The 21184-nt window shown below is 38.2% G+C and overlaps 1 long non-coding RNA gene across 7 annotated transcripts; it reads right to left on the bottom strand.

Moving 5' to 3' along the window:
- On the bottom strand, positions 1-20460 carry LOC140729058 (uncharacterized). 7 transcript variants are annotated; one of them, XR_012099254.1, is made up of 6 exons: positions 20015-20460; positions 18779-18884; positions 10124-13316; positions 6131-6224; positions 4479-5010; positions 1-1355 (listed from the first exon to the last, which is right to left on the bottom strand). It is a non-coding gene; the product is annotated as an uncharacterized lncRNA (long non-coding RNA). The 7 variants fall into 7 exon arrangements; XR_012099252.1 differs by lacking the exon at positions 4479-5010 and having other exon boundaries at positions 10124-10203; positions 12487-13316; XR_012099249.1 differs by lacking the exon at positions 4479-5010.
- Positions 20461-21184: the final 724 nt, after the last annotated feature.

Below are 21184 nucleotides of genomic sequence, written 5' to 3'. Positions count from 1 at the left end.
TCAAATGAATATTCAAAATTTATTTACCATCACATTATTACTTCATTCTTAACTGTCTGCAATTGAGAGATACTTTTATCCTCCCACCAACAGTGGCAGTACATTACTTGGCAATACATCTAGATACAGTGGATTCTGGTTAATCAGACAACTGGTTAATTGGGGCAGCCACTTACTTGGGACAATTCTTAAAGAATAAAAACTAAATCGAGAGAATAGCCGGGATTCAGTTTGTTTATTTGGGACAGTATGCTGCTTAATTTGGACAAAAGATTTGCCAGTTTCTAACTAGCATCTGTCATGTGAACTTGAGGCCATTAAACACTACACCATGCTTAGAGTGAACATTTAAATAGAATCAGTTTGTGTTCAATAGCATGTGTTTGTGTTCAAAAAGCAGTGATTTTTTTGTCACTGGTTGTTGACAAGAAAAAAGCTGAAGGATAATTTAAAATTGTTTTGCTCACTGTGGTTTTAAGCACTCAGGCTTGTAAATGCCCAAAACAACTGGGTGAGAAAATGAAACCATTTCATTACTTCAACAGGTTAGGCACGACAAAGAATTTGAAGTTACTGACAATCATCTTAAATGTTAAAATGAAAAAGATTTGGAAGATGCAATCTTGAAAGCACTGCATGGAAAAATTGGCACCAGTGAACAATGTGACCACGGGCGGCATCCTCCAAACTGTTCACGATACTACTTCTTTCACATCTTTTTCTTCCAAATGTGGATCTGCTACTGTTGGAGCCTGTGGTCATGCTGCTGTGTTTTCAGGTCGATTGAGCAATCTGGCACTTGGCTGTCTCCGAGAGGATTCCACGAGGCTTCAAGCGAAGTGTGCGGCCTGCAGGCCAAGAAGCCTGAATTTCTCACCGATCTTGCCAACTAAAGCTCTGAAGATTGAAACCATTAAGGACAAGAGTGGAAGGCAGGCATTCAACACCATCTACCAGCCTCTACTTGCTGCTGCCAGAGGAAGGTGTCTGCATGTGACGGTCTCTCTCTTTCTCGCTGCTCCCAATGGAAGGTCCCTGCATTCAAATAGTCTCTCTCTCCTCCTTGATGCTGTCAGAGAATGATGCTAAAGTTCTGGGTCTGTTGTTTGTGGATTGGACAATGTAGTTCACATTATGATGTGTTTCTGATCACTTCATTTATATGTTGCTATTTTGGGTGACTTTGAATTGGGCTGGCCCGCAGAAATTGAACACTGAGCTGAACTGAATATGTCTGGAATCTTTCGATTTTCTGGGTTTTTTTGCTCATTTTTTTGTTGCCACGCACGCGTGTGTGTAGTGGGGAGTCGTTTTTCTTCAAATGGATTCCATGGTTTTCTTCGTTTTGTGGGCATCTAAGGGGAAAACAAATCTCAGGGTTGAACACCACATACCTACTTTGATAATACTGTAAATGTACTCTGGATCCTTGAATGAAGGCAGTCCACAGTCCATTATCTGCACTACAAGTCTGTGCTAATTTTGTTCATTTATAGTTAATCAAAAGAACACAACAGCGTGTTGTCAATCGTATTAATTGTCCATTGTATCTGACGATGACAGTGAAATCTGTGCACAAGAGTTTTTAAAAAGGTGGAAAAGCCATTGCGCTGGAACAGTTTCACTCTCAACCTTGGAAGTCTGGGTCCAGTGGAATGAGTAATCTTCACTGCAACCAAGGTTTTCCTTGGTTGCAGTGGATAACCATGACTTCTTCTACGCCTTATTATGCCCTTTGTTCTTCACAAAGTGTTGCAGAACTGCTTTCTGGACTGTTGGATCTCACCCGGAGCTGACTTTGCATGCCAGGACAGGTGTGTCCTCATACTGAGGTATGAGGCCTGCCAGCTAACCTCAGCTGGTTAGCCCACCTGTCAAAACAGGGTGCCAGGGAGAGGCTGCTGTCGCTATTTGGAAACACAGGTGAGATCTGAGTGGCCAGTGAGGACCATAGGTGAATGAGCTACTCCACAGGTGCAACCCTTCCTAGACACCCTGTATACAGCAGCATACATTGGATGAATTACTCTGTTGATAACTATTAGGAACTAACAATACAGTTTTACAGCACTTTATTAGCATTAACAGTGCTCTAATTTGTTCTGTATTTAATTTAAATACACGATTGTTACTCAGTTAAATATGCCTCCAAGTGCCCCGAGATCTCATCCTTAATAATCGACCAACCTCTTCCTAACCACTGAGGTCAGACTAACTAGCCTATAATTTTCTTTCTTCGGTCTTCCAATTTAATAGACTTCATTGTACTTGTTTTTTCTTTAAAAGGAGTGTTCAAGTATGTCCTTTATCAAATTTCTACTAAGTTCTCTCTTCTTTCTGTATTTTTATTCTATTGCTTAACTTCTATATTTTATTAGTTACCCAGCAAAAGACAAAGGTGAAGACTAAAAAACTTCATTGCTGATATTGGGCATTTCATCCGTTCAATTACTTTAGGTCATTCTATTGAGTTCCCTTTAATACTTTTTTAAAAAAGTCTATGCCCAGTAACAATAAATCTTGTGCTTTAAACATTGACTTCTAGGAAGCTTTGCATAAAATTTTTTCTTAAATCATTCACAAGACACAGAGGATTTCTGGTAAGGTCAACGTTTATTGTCCAATTTCTGAAGTGGTGCCATTTGCTGTGGAGCCAAACTAGCCAGCACTATTACATGCAAAGTTCCTGAATTTTCTTCTAACAATGATATAGGAACAGTGACGCATTTCCAAATCAAAACAGAAATGTGTCTTGGAAGATGAGATGTTTCCCCCTAAGCTTGCTATCCTTATCTTTTTAGGCGTGGGAGATTACTGACTTGCTAGATATTGTCAAGGAATCCTTGGCAATTTGCTGCAATGCATCTTGCAGAATTGAAGGATTTTAAATCTATGCCAAACATCCATAAATAGTCAACTTAATGATGTCACCTAGACAATTTTAACTTCAAAGATCTGCAAAGCACAAGTGACAGGGTTAAGTACATGAAGGGTGCTATAATCTTTTAAACAAAAATGTACGTAACTGTTATTAGATAGGTATTATCAATTGCAGTAAAAAATCTAAAACTTATTGTCAAAGCACCACTGTTAAGGCTTTACTATATTGTTTGGCTGTCATACTCTGATTTTCTGGACCTCAACCATGACTCCTGCCACATAACTAGACCACAGCCTTGAAATCCCAGCTCACATTCTGGACTAATGAATGAGCCAGATGGCGAACCAACAGCATTTCTAAAAACTGAATGATGGATAATTGGAGTTTTGCAGTTATGTTATAATTGTTGGACTGGTTCAATTAATTTTATGCTATTTATATAAACATATTATGTTAAGGTATTGGATTCTGTATTTTTTCCAATATGATAAGATCCTAAACAGATGGGTAAATAACAAAATGACAATGCAATGTTTTTGTACATTTAATGCTGTGGCAGAATTTCAAACAAATTTCTAAAAGTGTTTCACTCTTGCACCATCACATGACTGATATTTTAGTGACATCATTGCAAGCTCTAATTGACTTAATCAGCAGTTGTAATCACTCCTACAAGAATCTTCATTAACATTTTTGGAAGAAATTCCAATATAAAGTAAGTCCATCTATTTATCTTTGTACCCAAGCGTGGCCACACTTTAACCAATCACCATTAACACTAGACATCCAGTATACCCTGTCCCAAACATAGATGGTACTCCAGATTATACACCCACAACAGGTCCATATTTAAATCGTGACACCCCAATCATCAACTGATTATCCCCTCCATCTCACTACCTCAAAATGTCCACCCACTAGTGTTTAACTCCCACCTGAGCTTCTGATCAGCAGTTGACACATTACCTCTAATTGCCATTACCATTTTCACTACAGGCAGTCCCCGGGTTACAAACAAGTTCCGTTCCTGAGTCTGCCTTTAAGTCAGACTCGTATGTAATTCGTAATAGGTACATCCGGTATTATTTAGCGTCAGTTAGTCAAACATTTGTCTTGGTATATAGTATATATTTTACCTTTCTATGCAAAAAACATTTAAGAAATGTACAGTATGTATTTCAGTAATTAAACCACTGTGTTGCTTAGTAATAATTGTAGCTATCATCGGGGCTGGGCCTTCACATACTCCATTATTCTCATTTTATCCTTTAAAATTGTTCTTATCGGTGACCAAATGTAGCCTAACGCTTTTCCAATGACTGAATATGTCTCATCTCTTTCTGATCACTTTATTATTTCCACCTTACAGTATTGTTAACCGTGATCGTTTTCCGTCAACGGAACAGATACAGTACGTACTGTACACTGCGGGCAACGTGACCTGAGCTGCCCTGGGTCCTAAAATCCACCGCACTGCGACAGGTTAAATGGGACAAGTGGAAGTGGTGTTGACCCAAATACGTACACCAAAACATCTTAAAAATTATAATACAGTACTGTACATAAAAATACCGTAATAATAAAAGTAACTACATACTGTTGCATCGACGTCTTGCATACCAGAAGGGGCATTCGTGAGGTAACATTATGATGGACCTGGTGCTGGAGAGTCAGGTTTTGATTCTGCTGCTGGAGAGGGTAGGTTTACCACAGGAGTCAATTTCTTGAAGTCGGCATCAAGGGAGGCTTGTACAGAGCTTTTCTTTTTTCCGTTATAAATGGCATTGTAGCAGCTGAGGTTCTCAGTAACTGCACAGTAAACTTTGGTGAACCTCTCTTTATTAGGACCTTGCTCCTCTAACTTTGCCATCCCTGCTTCAATGAGACAAAAGGCTTCAGCGAATTTTGGTTCTGGAGTTCCTAGGTCAGTCTTCTTTTTCCTCAAATGCTATCATCTGCTGCTCTAATTCCATAAGGTCTTCGTTGGTCAGTTCTTTGGCACGGAAGTTGAGCAACTCTACAACATCATTTTCACTGATGTCTAATTGCAGTTCATTACCAATATCAATCATAGCTTGCCTGGTTTCGGCGATGTCGTCAGCTGTAAATCCCTGAGAAGCATGCGCAAACTGCAGGCACAATTTAAACCATGCTCCTTTCATATTTGACTGCTTCACTTCATCCCAAGAATCAGCAATACTTTTGATGGCATCATAGATGTTATAATCCCTCCAGAACTCCCTTAAGCTCATCACATCATCTTGGGTAGCCCTGACTGCTTGTGAGAAGGTCCACCATAAATAATAGGCCTTAAAAGGAGGCTATGACACCCTGATCCATTGGCTGAAGTAGTGATGTGGTGTTGGGGAGTAAAAATATGACTTTTACATTGGGGTGAAGGTCATCTAAAGTGCTTGGATGTCCAGGTGCATTGTTAAGCACAAGGAGAATCTTGAAAGGAATTTTCTTGGCCAAGCAATAACGTTCAACAGCAGGAACAAAATGGTTCAAGAACCAATCTTCAAAACGGCAATTGTAACCCAAGCCTTTGAATTTGCCTTCCAAATAACGGGAACAGATGCCTTAATGATACAGCGAAGTGCCCTCGGATTTAGGGAGCAATACACAAGCAAAGGCTTGAGCTTGAAATACCCAGATGCGTTACCTCCAAGCAACAACGTTAGCCTATACTTTGTTGCCTTATGCCCTGGTCCACTTTTTCCCTCTTTCAAAATGTAGGTCCTTTCAGGCATTTCTCCCCCCCAAAATAAGCCAGTCTCGTCTACATGAAATATTGGGTCTGGCAAACAACCTCCCTCCTCAATAATCTTTTTAAACATTTCAGGAAAATCACTCAGCACTTAAATCGGCACTCGCTGCTTCACCTTGCACTTCAATATTATGTAAATTTGCCCTCACTTTGAAATGATTGAACCAACCCATATTTGCAACAAATTCTTCATCACAAGCACCTTCACTTAGCTTTTAAATCATTGAAAAGGCTTTGAGCCTTGTCTTGCAGTAAAGTAAGGCTAATAGGAATATTACACAGATTTTAATCGTCTAACCAAATTATTAATAGCCTTTCCATTTCAATAATCAAACCACTGCGTTGCTTAGTAATAATTGTAGCTTTCATTGGGGTAGGGCCTTTCACATACTCCAGTATTCTCACTTTACCCTTTAAAATTGGTCCGATCGTTGACCGACTGTAGCCTAATGCTTTTCCAATGACCGATGGTGTCTCACCTCTTTCCGATCGCTTTATTATTTCCACTTTATTTTCAATCGTGATCGTTTTCCTTTTCTTTGATGCGTCACCAGCACTTGCATCGGATTTACGCTTTGAAGACATGGTTACAAGGGTAATTAAGAGAAAAATTTAAGCCAAATACAAAGTCACACACTCAGCACAGTATTAACGGCAACGTAATCCAACTTAAAATGGCGGGATAGCTTTCCACGAGGTGACGAACCGCTGAAGCTGCGCAATGTTTTCATGAGTGTCACAAGGTAGTGTGTGCGTTTGTTACTATGAACCATTGTATTTAACTCGGATTTTCAAAACAGTAGGCTTTATGGCAGGCCGTTCCTAAGTACGAGTTGTCTGTAAGTCGGACGTTCGTAACTCAGGGACTGCCTGTAGTTCTGTTGATTCTGGAGGTCGAAGTGCACCAGTATTCCAACCAGTGGTGGCAACAGATTTTCTATTCTGAAAGTGTTATCTTAAAGAAAATGCAAGTCCAGTCCCAAGGCCTTAACATTACCTAATATTACAACAATTGGTTAATAAGATTACATATAATTTCCTAGGAAACCATTCTGAACTTGTTCATAATGGTGCAAAAACATTTAAAGCACTTTTAAGTCAATATAAAAACTAAATCCAAGCCCAATGGAAACTATACTATAATTAGCTATTTTATGCAATACATATTAGCACAAATGTCATGACCATTCAAGTGCTGATAATTCCAAGAGCTAATCTGTTAAAACTCCCATTAGTTTACATTCTCCTTTCCTGCAATGCTAAATTTTATTTCCTTAAAAATACTGTGGCACCTTTCACTGTGACAATGGCAGGCAGAGCTTGCTTGCACACATTAAGGTCTTAGTTACTCTCAGTTGCTACATTTAGCAAGCCGTGCCACTCCTGAAACAAACACTATTTGAATTTTCAAAATCTTTATTTGATTATAAATTCAAATAAAGGTTTCCCACAAGCAGTGAATTCCTAATGTTCCATTTCTTCAAAATATTACAAATAATCATCAAACACGAGGAAATCTGCAGATGCTGGAAATTCGAACAACAACACACACAAAATGCTGGTAGAACACAGCAGGCCAGGCAGCATCTATAGGGAGAAGCGCTGTCGACGTTTCAGGCTGAGACCCTTTGTCAGGACAAATAATCATGACTGTTTGAAAGCTAGGCACGTAACTGTTTCTGAGCCATATCTGTCTTTCCAAGAGAGTATTTAGGGCAGAGTCAGTTTATCTGCTTAATGAAAATGTACATTTGCTGAATTTCAATTAGACTAATCTCAAAACACACAGTAGAAATCCCCAGAGAGGGTTTCTTGGGCCTTCATTAGTCCTTCAGTAAGTCTTTAACACTAACTGAACAGTCATTACAATGTGTAGCAATAGTCTACAACATGATTATTCCAACAAAGTAGTGATGGCCTTTTTTTGTTGCTCACACAAAGAAACAATACTATAGCAGAATCTGGACACAGCCTATGAAGTTTTTACTAGTCATTATTCCATGAGCCACAATTTTATCATCTCAGTGGCCCAACTATTTCATACACTTCCCTTTTCAAGCAACGACTTCACTAACCTTTCAACTAAGATATAGATAAGACTTGGAACAATGACAGAGCAAACAGAAAATATTTTCTTGAGTAATGTGTATTTTGTATTTATCATGAAAACAAATATGATTAAACTGTATTGACTCCATTAACAATCATCATAGTTTACACCATTCTACTAGCATACAAGCTGCAATCATCCTCACAGATTTAATCAACTTCAGAATTTCACTGTCCAAGCTTTAACAAATAACTCAACAGGGACAAATATACTCATTGAAGCACAAACAACAAATAGAGCATTATAGCTGTAACAAGAGTCTTTTTTCTACAGCAGGTTCTCTCAAACAGCACAATGGTCTTTAAAAACAACACAAATAGTACGATACATTTAAATTCAAGTTTTCTAATGAATTTATGATGCAAATCCAAATGAGTAACACACCCATTTTGTGAACCTGCTTGTGAAAACTTAAGTACAGATACAGGAAACAAAGACCCTGGTTAGTTTTCCAACTCTGGAGGGGAGATGTCATATCTTCATTTAATTGGTATGCTGCAAAAAAAAAGTATACTTGACAGGCATTTCCTTCTGACCCCACCCTACACCAAACTGGAAGTTGAATCTGTAGTGAACAAAACACAATCAAAAGAACCATAATATTGGAAGAGTCATGCAGCCAGGCACATCACTCTATGTGGACGATTTCATCAGTCCCATTTCCCGAATTGCTTCCTGCAGCCCTGGAATTTGTTCTAAAGTTCTATTCAATCTCTTTAATTTGTTGACTCCATTTCCACTGGTCTAACAAATAGCTGATACCACATCATCATGCTCGCATTCTCTTTGCAGCTTTTAACTTGTTTCCCTGATCCTTGAACCATCAACCAGCGGAACAGCTTCTCTCTTCCCTCTGTTGGCTAAATTTGTAGTCACAATCTTTTATATCCACATCCAATCAAATATTTGATTCTACTTCATTTTAGCTGTCCCACTTCATCCCATTCAATTTGCCCCCCTCCAAATTCCACTTCAGATTTCTCACTTACTTCCCTTTTTCCCCCTTAAAGCTTATCAACTGATGAGCAGTAGTAGTCAAGTGCATTTTCCACCTCCACATACATGGGGTTAATTTAACTCACCACAGGCCTGAAAACAAGATCCAACAAAGCCTCCATTTTCATACAGATCAAGAAAGTCTGCTTGAAGTTATCTTCCTCTAAAATTATTCCAATTAACATAGGGTAACTGAAATTACCCAATATCACTACTCCTTAGCTCTTACATTTTCAATAAGTTCCCTGTAAATTTACTCATCTTTAATTTCCCCATTATTTGATGCCTTATAGAATATACATAGCTTGATAGCTTCATTCTAACATTCCAAGAATATACCACGTTCAGCAGTACAGCATCCTCCTTGATTAGTATCACCACCCTTATCACTCCTTCCTTACCTTCTGCAAAAACCTTGACACTAATTAAATGCTTAGTTATGTGTTTTGACTTATTTCCACTAAGCCTACGCATTTGTAACTCAAATTTTATTCACTATACTGCACATATATAGCACTATTTTCACAGTCAGTGTAATCTGTTCCTAATACTGCACTGCTTCCTTCCCCATTATCATGTAACAGACCCATTCTTTTGTGCACCTTGTTCCTTTTCATCCTGCAGAATGTTGGTATCTACAGTTTAACTTAGACACTCTGAAATCAGAGAACTTTACTTTTAAAATGCAGCTCATCCATCTGGACAACTACCTACAATGTTAAAGTGTGCCAGGGCACTATAAAAAATAAAAGCTCTCCCTCCTGTGCCAGGTCTTTACCTAAACATTCATCTGACAAACCTATTTCCATTCTCACTAGTACATAATACCAGGATAAATAGTGATTACCTTCGCCCACTTCATAATCTCTTCCTGTCCAACGTATCCAATGGTTAATGTTGCAATTCGCATGCTACTATGCAGCAAGCATAGTGTTCCAAAGTTCTTTCCAGTTGACGCATAGTGTCAAAGAAGCAATTAATGCTTGCCATAAGGAAAGCTTCAAAGAGTTCCTTAATCTCATGAGAAATCATGAACTCTATCCCACAACAGCTTATTCAGGTGACTCTTGCTACCACTCTAGACCAACAAGTCAAGGAGATATTGTATTTCGAACAAAATATTACAAAGATTTCAGGAAATTATATTCCTGCTGAAATCTTAAAACTCAGCAGGGAAGATCATTAGTCACAAAGCCACTGCCTCTTTGTCAACATGTGGTGTGGGAAGAAAATTATTTTTCCAAGGGACCCTCTGAAATGCTATAACCATGACCAAGTAGATATCAGACCTTGGTAGCTACAGAGCGGGCTCCCTGCTATTTCCACAGAGAAAATCATTAACAGCATCTTCCGCAACATCTACTACCTGTAGCTGAAGAGCTCCTCTTCAAATATAGATTCCATCCCTCCAAAAGTGCAGTAGGCATGATCTTCACCCAGCAACAACTGCAATAAAAATGCAGAGTGCAGCAGCCATTATCAGCCTGATATTTACTGATTGATCTATAACAGGACCATTCCTAATGTACAATGTGCCAAGCAAAACTACATAATTGCCCCATCACATTGCTCAATCTTTCTTAACAACAAAACTGTTTCTCACCTCGAACACATTTCCTGTGCAAATGAAGCTAATCTTCAGAACTGATGGGAAACTGTTCAACATAGAGCCTCAATTCCAGAACCAAGACTACTCAAGCCTCAGTAGAGATGCAAAAGTCAAAAAATAAACATTTTATAAATCAATAAATCTTACTCTAAGGGGCTTGAATAATGTTTGAGGGGAAAGAACAAATGAAACAATAGGAAAGAGTGTTAAGGTATTCTTACTATGAATCAGTTGAAGCCTATACCTAATGGCATTGATAGGGAAGCACATAAATTAGTTTATTAAAAAAAAAACATCGATGGGAATGAAAGGCACAACAAAATGTCAGAGAAAATGAACCAAATGGCCCATTTTAGTAAAATATTCAGTCTTTGAGATCTCCTTTATTAGAAGATGGATAGATAGATTGATAGATAGAGATAGGAATCTAATCTTAGGAAGAGAAAAACAAATAACAGGGATTTTATCTGATAGAAGATGCAAGGCTAAAGAGGTTTCAATTGAAGCCATCAAGAGAAAATAATTTAAGCTAAAGGATGAGACAGGTCAAGTTCCCTTATCCAAAATTACAAAATCTGAAATCCAGATTAATTCTTTTTTAGTCACAAATGGAAATTTCTAGCAGGTGCAGGGAAGGTCCCCAGCTGATGCAGATGTCTCTGTACACCACAGACAGGTGAAAATTGATCTTACATATGTAATGAACAAAAGTTAATGAAAAATAGAATACACTGCATGAAGCAAAAAATAAAGATCCCGATCGCGTACTTGTCAGCATCACAGTGAACATATGCTGCTTAACGGTCTGCTGATCACGAAGCAAGCAAAGTTCTATCGCCACAAACAGAAAACTGAAGGCAAGTGTGAATATTCAGAAGCATGGTTGCAGAAACTTAAGTAAAGGCACGGCATTGAAGTTTCAAACATCTGTGGCAATAAAGTGCAGATCGCAAAGCAGCAGAGAAACTCATTGCTGAGTTAGCCAAGATCATTGTTGATTAAAATCTAACACACTTAATGATTGCATCAGTAAGTGTGATGAACGAGAGCAAGACAAAGAGTGCTTCCCAGTAGCATATGAATTCAGTCAGAAATGATGGCAATTCCAAACTATTTCATTATATATTCCAAAGTCCAAAAAAATCTGAAGCTTCTGGCCCTGTGCATTTCGGTAAGGGGTCTTCAACCTCCATATTAAAGATAGCTTAAATGCATGTCTTTTAGCAACTCTGTTAATGCTGCAATCAAAAGTCCAAAGGTAGCAAAATTCAAAGAATTGATAAGCTCTCATCTAAAATTTATTGGAATCATATTTAAAGATAGCATACTTTTAAACACATGGCACACTTGAGTTGATGGTATTTGAATGAGAAACCAAATGGTCATTTTAAACTACATTTGAACATGCGGGGACATTATCATCAAACTCAGTCCAGTTTGTACTAGATGACTATACTCTGCATCTGATAAAAGAAATTGAATAATAATTAGAATTGTTTTATTGTTAATTTTTCTCTCCGCTGCCTTGAAAGATACAGAAATCAACATAATATTTCTCAATTTAACAGCAACCTTGACATGAATTACTGCTGATGGCACTCTTGAATTCCCTGGACTTCTTGAGGCACTCATATTCTATAATGAGTTCGGCAAGAATTTGCCTGAAATAAAGATACAGCACTGTGTTCAAATCAAGATGGCATGCTGATATGGGAGAGATTCTGGCAGCAACTCCAATCAATCAACTGCTCTATTCTTACTATAATTGAGCTTTTAACCCAGCTCAGTTGTTAGTTTTCCATTACAGCTCTCATAAGCCATAAGATACATTGCCTAAGAGGCAATTCGCATAGTGGACTGAATCCATCTTTTCCATAATCTCTGCACTGGTACGGTGTAATGGAAATCATGCCACGAAGAAGTCTCTTGTATCCAAAATCCTGGCTTGCATGCAGACAGGGATGAATAGGCCATGAGAGATCAGCTAATGCAGCTGATGAAGATTGTATGGTTAGGTGCAATAATATAGGTAACAAGTCAGTGGAAGTTCAATTAAAACAAAATACTTGGCGATCAATTGGTCTAATGATTATTAGTTTTTATTTATTTTTGAATCTTACATTTTCTTCAATGTTTACTTTTTTGGGAATAAATCCTGTTCCCTAGTTAGCTTTGGAATTTGTGGAGAAGTGTTAAATGAACTGCTCTTCAGATTTCAAGGCCAGTTTTCCCTGTATCAAAAAAAAGCATGCAGGCAACATAGTCAAAACAGCAACAGTGGTTTAACAACAACCTAGATTTTACAACATTAGTATGTAAAGTGCATTGAAAAGACAAAAAAGTTTGCACACATAATCACAGGCATTAAATTTCAAGAACATTTCCAAGTACTGATAATTATGCAATATAATCAGCAATAGAAATACACAAATAGCTCATTCTTGACCAGAAACAAGTCAAGCATAACAGACTAGAACAAGGGTTCCCAACCTTCTTTATGCCACAGAGCCTTACCAGTAACCGAGGGGTCCGTGGACCCCAGGACGGGAACCACTGCAAGAGAAGAAGCATAAAACAAACTGCAGATACTTTTAACTATTGAATGAAAAGTACTCAGTTAAGTCAAGGCAAGAAATCTGGATCATCATACAAGTGGATTTTTTTAAAAACTGGAATGATGACCCAAGATTTAGTTGACAGCAAAGTAGAGAAAGCAAATTTCAAAAACAATAGTTAGGTAAGGAACACAATGGCATATTGCCCTTCATTTTATCATTATATTTGAAGATAAATAATTGATTGCTAGATTGCAACAGCCAATTTGAGAAGCATAACAAATAAATCATCTGTAAACTTATCTTAATTGATGTTGACTGGAGAAAAAATTAGTAAGGACACCACAGAAACTTCGAGATCTTCTTCAGAAATGGCTCAAGATCTTTTGCAATACCTGAAGAGGCAAATGGGGCTCAGATTAAAACTAAATAAAAAGAGACACCAACTATGAAGCATTCTTAAATAAAGCACTGAACTTCAGGTCTAGACGATGAGCTTCAGATGTCATGGACTTTGAAACCGTAACTTCTACTTAGGTGTGAATATACTACCAGAGACAAGTAATGCTAGATCTTAAGTGCCACTAGTACATAAAGGTTAGGGGTAACAACTGTTATCCAACACCGGCAACTACTCAACAAAATAGAAAACAAACCTTTCTTTTTTTTTTAAATATAAAAGGCAGAAGAAGTCTAACAGATTATCTTTCCCCAAATGATGGAAGTTTTCATTAACAGCTAGTTGTTCACCATCACTTATGTTTATGTCCTACCTTGACACCTCAATTGCAGATTTCAAATATAAACAACCAGAATCAGGTTTAATATCACTGGCGTATGTTGTGAAATTTGTTGCTTTGCAGCATCAGTACATTACAATACAAAACTATAAATTACTATAATTAAACAAGTCATGCAAAAAGAGAAAATATTGAGAAAGTGTTCATGGGTTCACTGTCCATTCAGCAGTCTGATGATGCAAGGGAAGAAGCTGTCCTAAAATGTTTAGTGTGTGTATTCAAGCTCCTGTACCTTCTCCTTGATGGTAGCAAAGAGAAGAGGGCATGTCCTGGGTGATAACATCCTTATAATGGATGTCATCTTTTGAAGGTACCCTGAATGCTGGCAAGGCAAGTGTCCATTGTGAAGCTTGTTGAGTTTATGCCTTTCTGCAACTTTTTCCAACTCTGTGCAGTAGCCCCTCCATACCAGATGGTGATGCGATCAGTTAGAATGCTCTCCACAGTACATCTGTAGAAATTTGAGTGTCATTGGTGACAAATCAAGTCTCTTCAGGACTAATGAAATATAGCCTGTCATGCCTTCTCTGTAATTGCAAAGACATGCTTTTGCAATTTATCTGATAGCAGTGTCAGCCATCTCCCTTATACTATCTGAAACAAAATACAAAATTCTTAAAATACCTGTTGATAAACAGCACCAGCAGGAAACCTCATAACACTACTCAAAGAAACAGCAGGCAAATTTCCATCATATGCTGTACTGTTCCTCACAATTCTGATCTTAGGAATTGCTTCTTGAAGGATCCAATCAAAATTTAATCTGTACTTTTTCAGCAAGTGAGTGTGCACACAAGAAATGCATCAATAATAGGGAGGGGAATGACAGAAACCTATGTGGGCTTTTGATAAAAGAGTACAGGAGCATCCATGATACAAAGTTTGGAACTATCTACCCAAGAGGGCTGTGGAGGAAGAGTTAGAGTGTATTTCAGATACAGACATTTGGATATTGAAAGGAATTAAGGGATAAATTAAGAGATTAAATCATATTAAAGGATATATCTAGGGTGCCCAGGACTTTTGCTCAATACTACAGAAATGTTATATATTGCACCTTACTGCTGCTGTAAAAAAAATTTCATGACATATGCAAGTGATGATAAACCCGACTCTGATATGGGTCTCTGTTGTGGACTGAGTGTGGGAAGAGAGCAGGGAGAGAGGAATCATGGCTGGCAAAAGCAGAGAAGTGGGAAGCACCAGAGAGACATTTTGTAATGATCAATAAACCAGTTGTTTGGAATTAAATGACCTTGCCTTGTGTCTCAGGGCTGGGTGTGCCTGCACCCATGCAACACCCTACTCCGGAACTCCTCCTCTCTGTCACCTGTCCCTCACCCCTCCCACAGTGCTCCACCCTCACCACTCTCAACATCCTTTGCCCCGCCAGATTTACAAACTTGCTTTCCACTCCACGTTGAAAAATATAGTACTGTGTAAAAGTGTTTGACACTCTAGCTACATATATGTGCCCCAGACTTCTGCACAGTACTGTACATGATAGGTCTCAGAAAAGACAGATTGCAGCAGTCCTGAGAAAATAATCTGTTTGAATCACATTCTTTGCGACTTGTTACACAGGATTCAATCTATAAATGAAAGTTGCAGGTATCCAACTCGTGAAATGAAATTCAGCTTGCATCTTCAACGCTATTAAAAGCTGGGTAGTTCTACTATAAGTAAACAGCAAACTAATGAGGCTAAAGATTTTGCCAGAAACTAATTGAGCCCTGTATCATTGTCAATGTCATTTGAATATTCAAATCTGATTGTCAGTAAAACAGCATCTGTTGCAAAAATTCTTGCAAGTCTGTTTCTTATTAACAAATGGCATTTAGTAACTCAGATGTGCAAAAAATGACTTAACACTACCTTAATAACATTTCTTCCGCATAACTTTTTTTGGGTTATTGTGTAGATGAGTCACTAGCCCTATTATTTTGCAACCTTGTTTTACACAAATTAGTTGGTATATTTACCAACAATAATCAGCTGGGAAACAATCAAGAGATCATACAAGGTTCTATAAAATGCAAGCTTTTCCATCCTCCTTTCTACAGTGCTACAAGCTTTGGATTATATACTTGATATTTTCTGTTCTGTTATTGTTTAACCTGGGCTCACCTACAAATTTAGGTGCTCCTTATGATGCCAAGAAAGATACTAAACACTATCTGGGTCACTGAAGCAAATAGCTCCAGATTCCATGTACTCCAGAATTGACTGCAATTTTGCAAATAATTCTACAGAAATACAAAATAAATATAACTTCTGCATGTGTTGGCATTGTATATTTTTTCTCCCCAAGAATAGTGAGTTAATGCTGACAGAAAACAGTCTTCTGATGTTGGAAGGTTATATCCGAGTTATGAAATTTGGAATCCAAGAGCACCCTCAAACTACTTGTCTATCTCTTACATACTCCTCTTCCTCTGATATTACCTACACATTTTATGTTATTGATCTGCACGCAAAGAGCATCTGATTCCATTATAAAACAGCAAACAAGGGAGAAATAGCACTCGTAGTTCACATGCCAAAAGTGAAAGGCTAAGGAATAGAACCACTGTACTCATTTCACTCCCATTTCTTCTGAAGACCAACATTACTAAAGGGCCTCCACCATGGATAAATTACAAACCCGACCAAATAGGCTTACAGCATAATGGCTTATTTTGTTCCTGTAAAACTAAATTAGATGGCATACCTTTCACCTTTAGAAGCTTCTAACTAAATAGAACAGAAATCATTTACAGAATTGTTTTAAAGTCATCTATAGCGATGGCTTTGACTGTTTCCCAAAATAAGCAAAATATGCTACCTGCATGGGAATTTAGGAGGATGGACATTCATGAACTCAGTCAAAATCTTATAGTGAGGATGAAAATTAAGATGTTTGCAGTGACAATAAAAAGAGTTCTCATCATGTTATTATTTATTTGTCAGTATGGAAAAACAACCAGGGGTTTCAAAGAGTGGGAAAACAATTTTGGAGTATGAAGCTGATACATAGAAAAAGTTGTATTTTAACTTCATCAGTCCACAGGATTTGTTTCCAAAATGCATCAGGCTTGTTTAGATGTTCCTCTGCAGACTTCTGTTGCTGAATTTTGTGCTGAGGACACAGGAAAGGTTTTCTTCTGATGACTGTTCCATGAAGGTCATATTTGTGCAGGTGTTGCTGCACAGTGGAACAGTGCACCACCACGCCAGAGTCTGCTAAATCTTCCTGAAGGTCTTTTGCAGTCAAACAGGGGATTTGATTTGCCTTTTAGCAATCCTACGAGCAGTTCTCTTGGAAAGTTTTCTTGGCCTTCCAAGCCTCAACTTGACCAGCACCATTCCTGTTAACTGTCATTTCTTAATTACATTACAAACTGAGGAAACAGCTACCTGAAAACGCTTTGATATCTTCTTATAGCCTTCTCCTGTTTTGTGGGCATCATTTATTTTAATTTTCAGAGTGCTAGGCAGCTGCTTCGAGGAGTCCATGGCTGCTGATTGTTGGGACGAGGTTTGAGGAGTCAGGGTATTTATAAAGCTTTGAAATTTGCATAATTTGGCTTTTCCTAATGATGACTGTGAACAAGCCATAGCCCTAACAAGCTAATTAAGGTCTCAGACCTTGGTAAAAGTTATCTGACAGCTCAAATCTCTTGGTGTGCCCAAACTTGTGCATGGTGCTCCTTTCCTTTTTTTTCCCCCACTCTAAAATTGTACAAAACAAAAATAATATGCTAATCTTGCTTAAAATGTTGAAAAGAATGTTTCATCTTTAACTTTATGACTTTTGGAGATCAGTTCATCTTCTACTCACTTAACTATTCATAGAAACAGAAATTTTGACCAGGAGTGCCCAAACTTTTGTGTGCCACTGTAGATGACGAAGGGAAAAGGACAAATTACTTATTGCATAACAATTTTTTAAGATATTAATTTCTTCTTCATCACAGATGAAAACTTCTGTGGAAACCTCAATTCACCTGCTCAAATACATCCTCACCGGCAGATATCCATCACTTTCAGGGCCTTATTAAAATGGGATAATATTTGCAAATTTTCACTGGTGTCAGAAAATACCACCTTATTCTGTTAACAATATACAATTTAACTATACTATGAGAACTTTAGAATTATTAAATATCCTTTTTCAAAAAAAAACAGGGGATTCCTTTTCCACCAGCTATTTGGATAATTCTCATGAACTGTCCTGTACTTCTACTGTAATACTAGAAGTTTTGAGCCCACCACAATTGCCACTGAATAAACTATTTTAAGAAGGTAATTCTGTAGTGGTTGAACACTTGACTCCATATTTCCTTAATGGTCTTCTTTGTGCTCACCGCTTACCCCCCCATAACTACATGGCATTTTCTTGACATTTGCCATGTTTCTTCCAACCTGTTCAAATGAGGATTCTTTTGGTTAAAAAATACTTCCTTGCATAAACTTTTCAGGGTTTTATTTTAACTGAACTACCTATGAGTAACTAACTTTTGAGGGAAATACATTAACCAAGAAAGGTAAATAGAATAAACGGGGAAAATTTTACAATCACGTTATTCCTTATAGAACCTCTAGCTACTGCAATTAGAAAAAAAATCGGAGTTGTATTTGAACTTAATCACTGTTACACCTCAAGGTGGTTTAAGGTAAACTGTGTTGTCCCAAGATTTCCCTAAACTCTCTGCCACAAATTTAAAACCATAAAATTTTTAATTGGCGGGGAAGAATAGTTCTGAAAAGTGCTGCATCATCATGATCGGAAGTCACACCAAAGGATCTCACAATTGATACATTACATCTGAAATATATTAATTGTGGGCAGACAAATTCCACAAAGTAAAATTCCATATGCAAAGTGGTGTATATGGCCAACTAAACCGTTCCTTTGCAATGCTGACTGGAGCAATAAATATTCACTAGGACATCATCAGGAAAACTTTCTTAACCTTTTTGATGAGCAGTAGAGTTTTTATTGCCTACACCCAAAGCCTTGGTTTAATAACTGTCTGAAAAATAAGACCTCAATCAATTTAACCCAGAGTACATACTTAAATCAATGGAGTGTAGATTGAACCAACAGGCTTCTAGGTCAGATGATCATTACACCATGGATTCAAGTCAGGACAAACAGGATGCCAAGAATTAAGGTACTTTCTGAAAGGTAGAAAAAAATGTCTCTGAAGTGTGAAAAATTCAACACTGTTACCTTTCTCCCCTCTACTGAAGAGTTCTATGCTTATTCAAATTGCCTGCATACACAACAAAATAACTCTAGGTTGTCCCAAGATTTTGAAAATCACCCTACTAGTTTCCACAGTTTAAAAACCATAAATAAATCTCAAATGCATTACCCATTGCAATTGTAAAGATAATTGTGCAAATATATTCAATAATCAACAGACATGCAGTGACACTGTTCTCTTCTGTAGTTTTAACAGCTACTGACTAACAGCCTAAACGTTAATTTCCAGTCTCCAAAGTTTTCAGACAAGATAATTAACCAATTGATCCGATGTTGTTTACTCAACAATTAGACAGTTTGACCTCAAAGCAACCACTCCTTTCATTCGAATTGCGCCAGTAATGTAGCCAAACACAAGCTTGTTTAAAACACTATTAAACATTTAAATCAGAAGTGAAATATAATTGATCAGCTCAAATCTAAATGGCAAAAGGGAACATATTTATTAAATCATTTCTTGTTTGTTTCCCTCTCTGTCAGGTAACCTGCCTTCCTGGGTAAAGGAAAGGAAATTCCTACCCCATCAAATTGATCTTAGGATGCAACTATTAGGAATTCCCCATCGGCAACTGCTAAATAACATTTTAAAGGAATAGAACCCAAGCTGTCATACTCTGAAATCAAGAAATACCAAATGTTACGAGTATTAAATCCAAGTGCCAGAAAGTGAAGAACCAGCCGCCAGTCAAAAATCAAAATGCATCCTGATATACAGTATGCTTCAACGGCAGCACGGGGGGAAAACAGGAGGCAAAACTGTGTTAAAAATACGGACGAAGGGCAGACTTAGAAAATCTCTGCTAATGACAACCAGTTGACATTTCACAACAAAAAAAATGGAAATTCCAGAAAAGACCTCACCCTTTGATCAGTGAAACATAAAATAACTTTTGGACAGCCGAGAAAGTAAATATTTAGACAAAACTTTAACAAACTAATATATTCATCTAACATAAATAGAAGTGCACTGAATCTACTTTATAGTCACATAGTTCAATTATTTGCTTTAAAACAAATTTGCACTAAAATATTTGTGAATTACCGTGATTACCGTTGTTTATTCAAGCAAAAGAAAAAGATGGAATTAAACACAAATTCGGGATGAACCTCAGCGGATACTAGACAGAAATTTAGCAGTTCTTTCTCCCCAACAGACAGGGGTTTAGTTACAGCAAACTCCGCCACCGCGGAGGTCACTGAAACATTGACTCGGTCTCTAGCGAAGGCCCCTGCTGAAGTGGCGGCCTGTCGTACAACTGCCGCCGGGGTCGGCATTCGTCAGCCGCTCGCTCCCTTCCTTCCACCAGCTTCACCAGCGAGCACTGTCAACTTAAATAAATTCTAAATGCTGTAACTTTATTTTACGCTGCCAGTTGTCTGATCCCGTCCATCTGTTCTGCGATCCGCCTCCGTCTTTCGTTTGACCTTTTTTTTCCTCCGGTGTTTTTTTCTCTCTCCAAACTACCGTTTCCCCTCACAACAAAAATATCACCTAGGCCCCAACCGTCACTCCCACTACACCCCAGCCCTCCCCTAGATTGACAAACTAACCAGCCAATAAAATGTAGGACTTCCTTTCCTCCCCGCCCAGCCTCTCAATCTCTTTTCGAATTGACAGAGTTCGAACCCAATCACAATGCCCAACATCTCTCACTCTCTGCCAATCGGCATTGGAAGAGGCGGGGTTGACTTCTGATTGACAGAAGAGGTTGAGTTACATTCCATTGACGTAAACACTCCTTTCCCGGATTCTTTTATGATCGACCGCTATGTTACCCAATTAGCGCTCAGACCGAACAAACAGAGTAGGGGTGGAGAGTTTTTTTTTAAGTGAATTCCAATAATTCGGGCATGGTGGCCCTGGATAGTGACGTTGGACACTACCAGTTTAGCAAATTATTGTGTTCATTTCTGGTCACCTCATTATAGGAAGGATGTGGAAGCTATGGAGAGGCTGCAGAGGAGATTTACCAGGATGTTGCCTGGATTGGAAAACAAGTCTCATGAGGCAAGGTTAGCAGAGCTGGGTCTTTTCTGTTTGGAGCGTAGAAGGATGAGAGGGGACTTGATAGAGGTCTACAGGACTATGAGAGGCATAGACAGGGTGGATAGCTAGAAGCTGTTTCCCAGGGCACGAATAACAAACACCAGAGGGCACATGTACAAAGTTAAGGGAGGGAAGTTTAGGGGAGACATTGGGGTAAGTTTTTTT

The sequence above is a fragment of the Hemitrygon akajei genome, chromosome 1, assembly GCF_048418815.1.
Source record: "Hemitrygon akajei chromosome 1, sHemAka1.3, whole genome shotgun sequence".
Classification (NCBI taxonomy): Eukaryota; Metazoa; Chordata; class Chondrichthyes; order Myliobatiformes; family Dasyatidae; genus Hemitrygon; species Hemitrygon akajei.
Note: the sequence above shows the minus strand (reverse complement) of the source record. Positions and strands in the feature narration are given on the sequence as shown.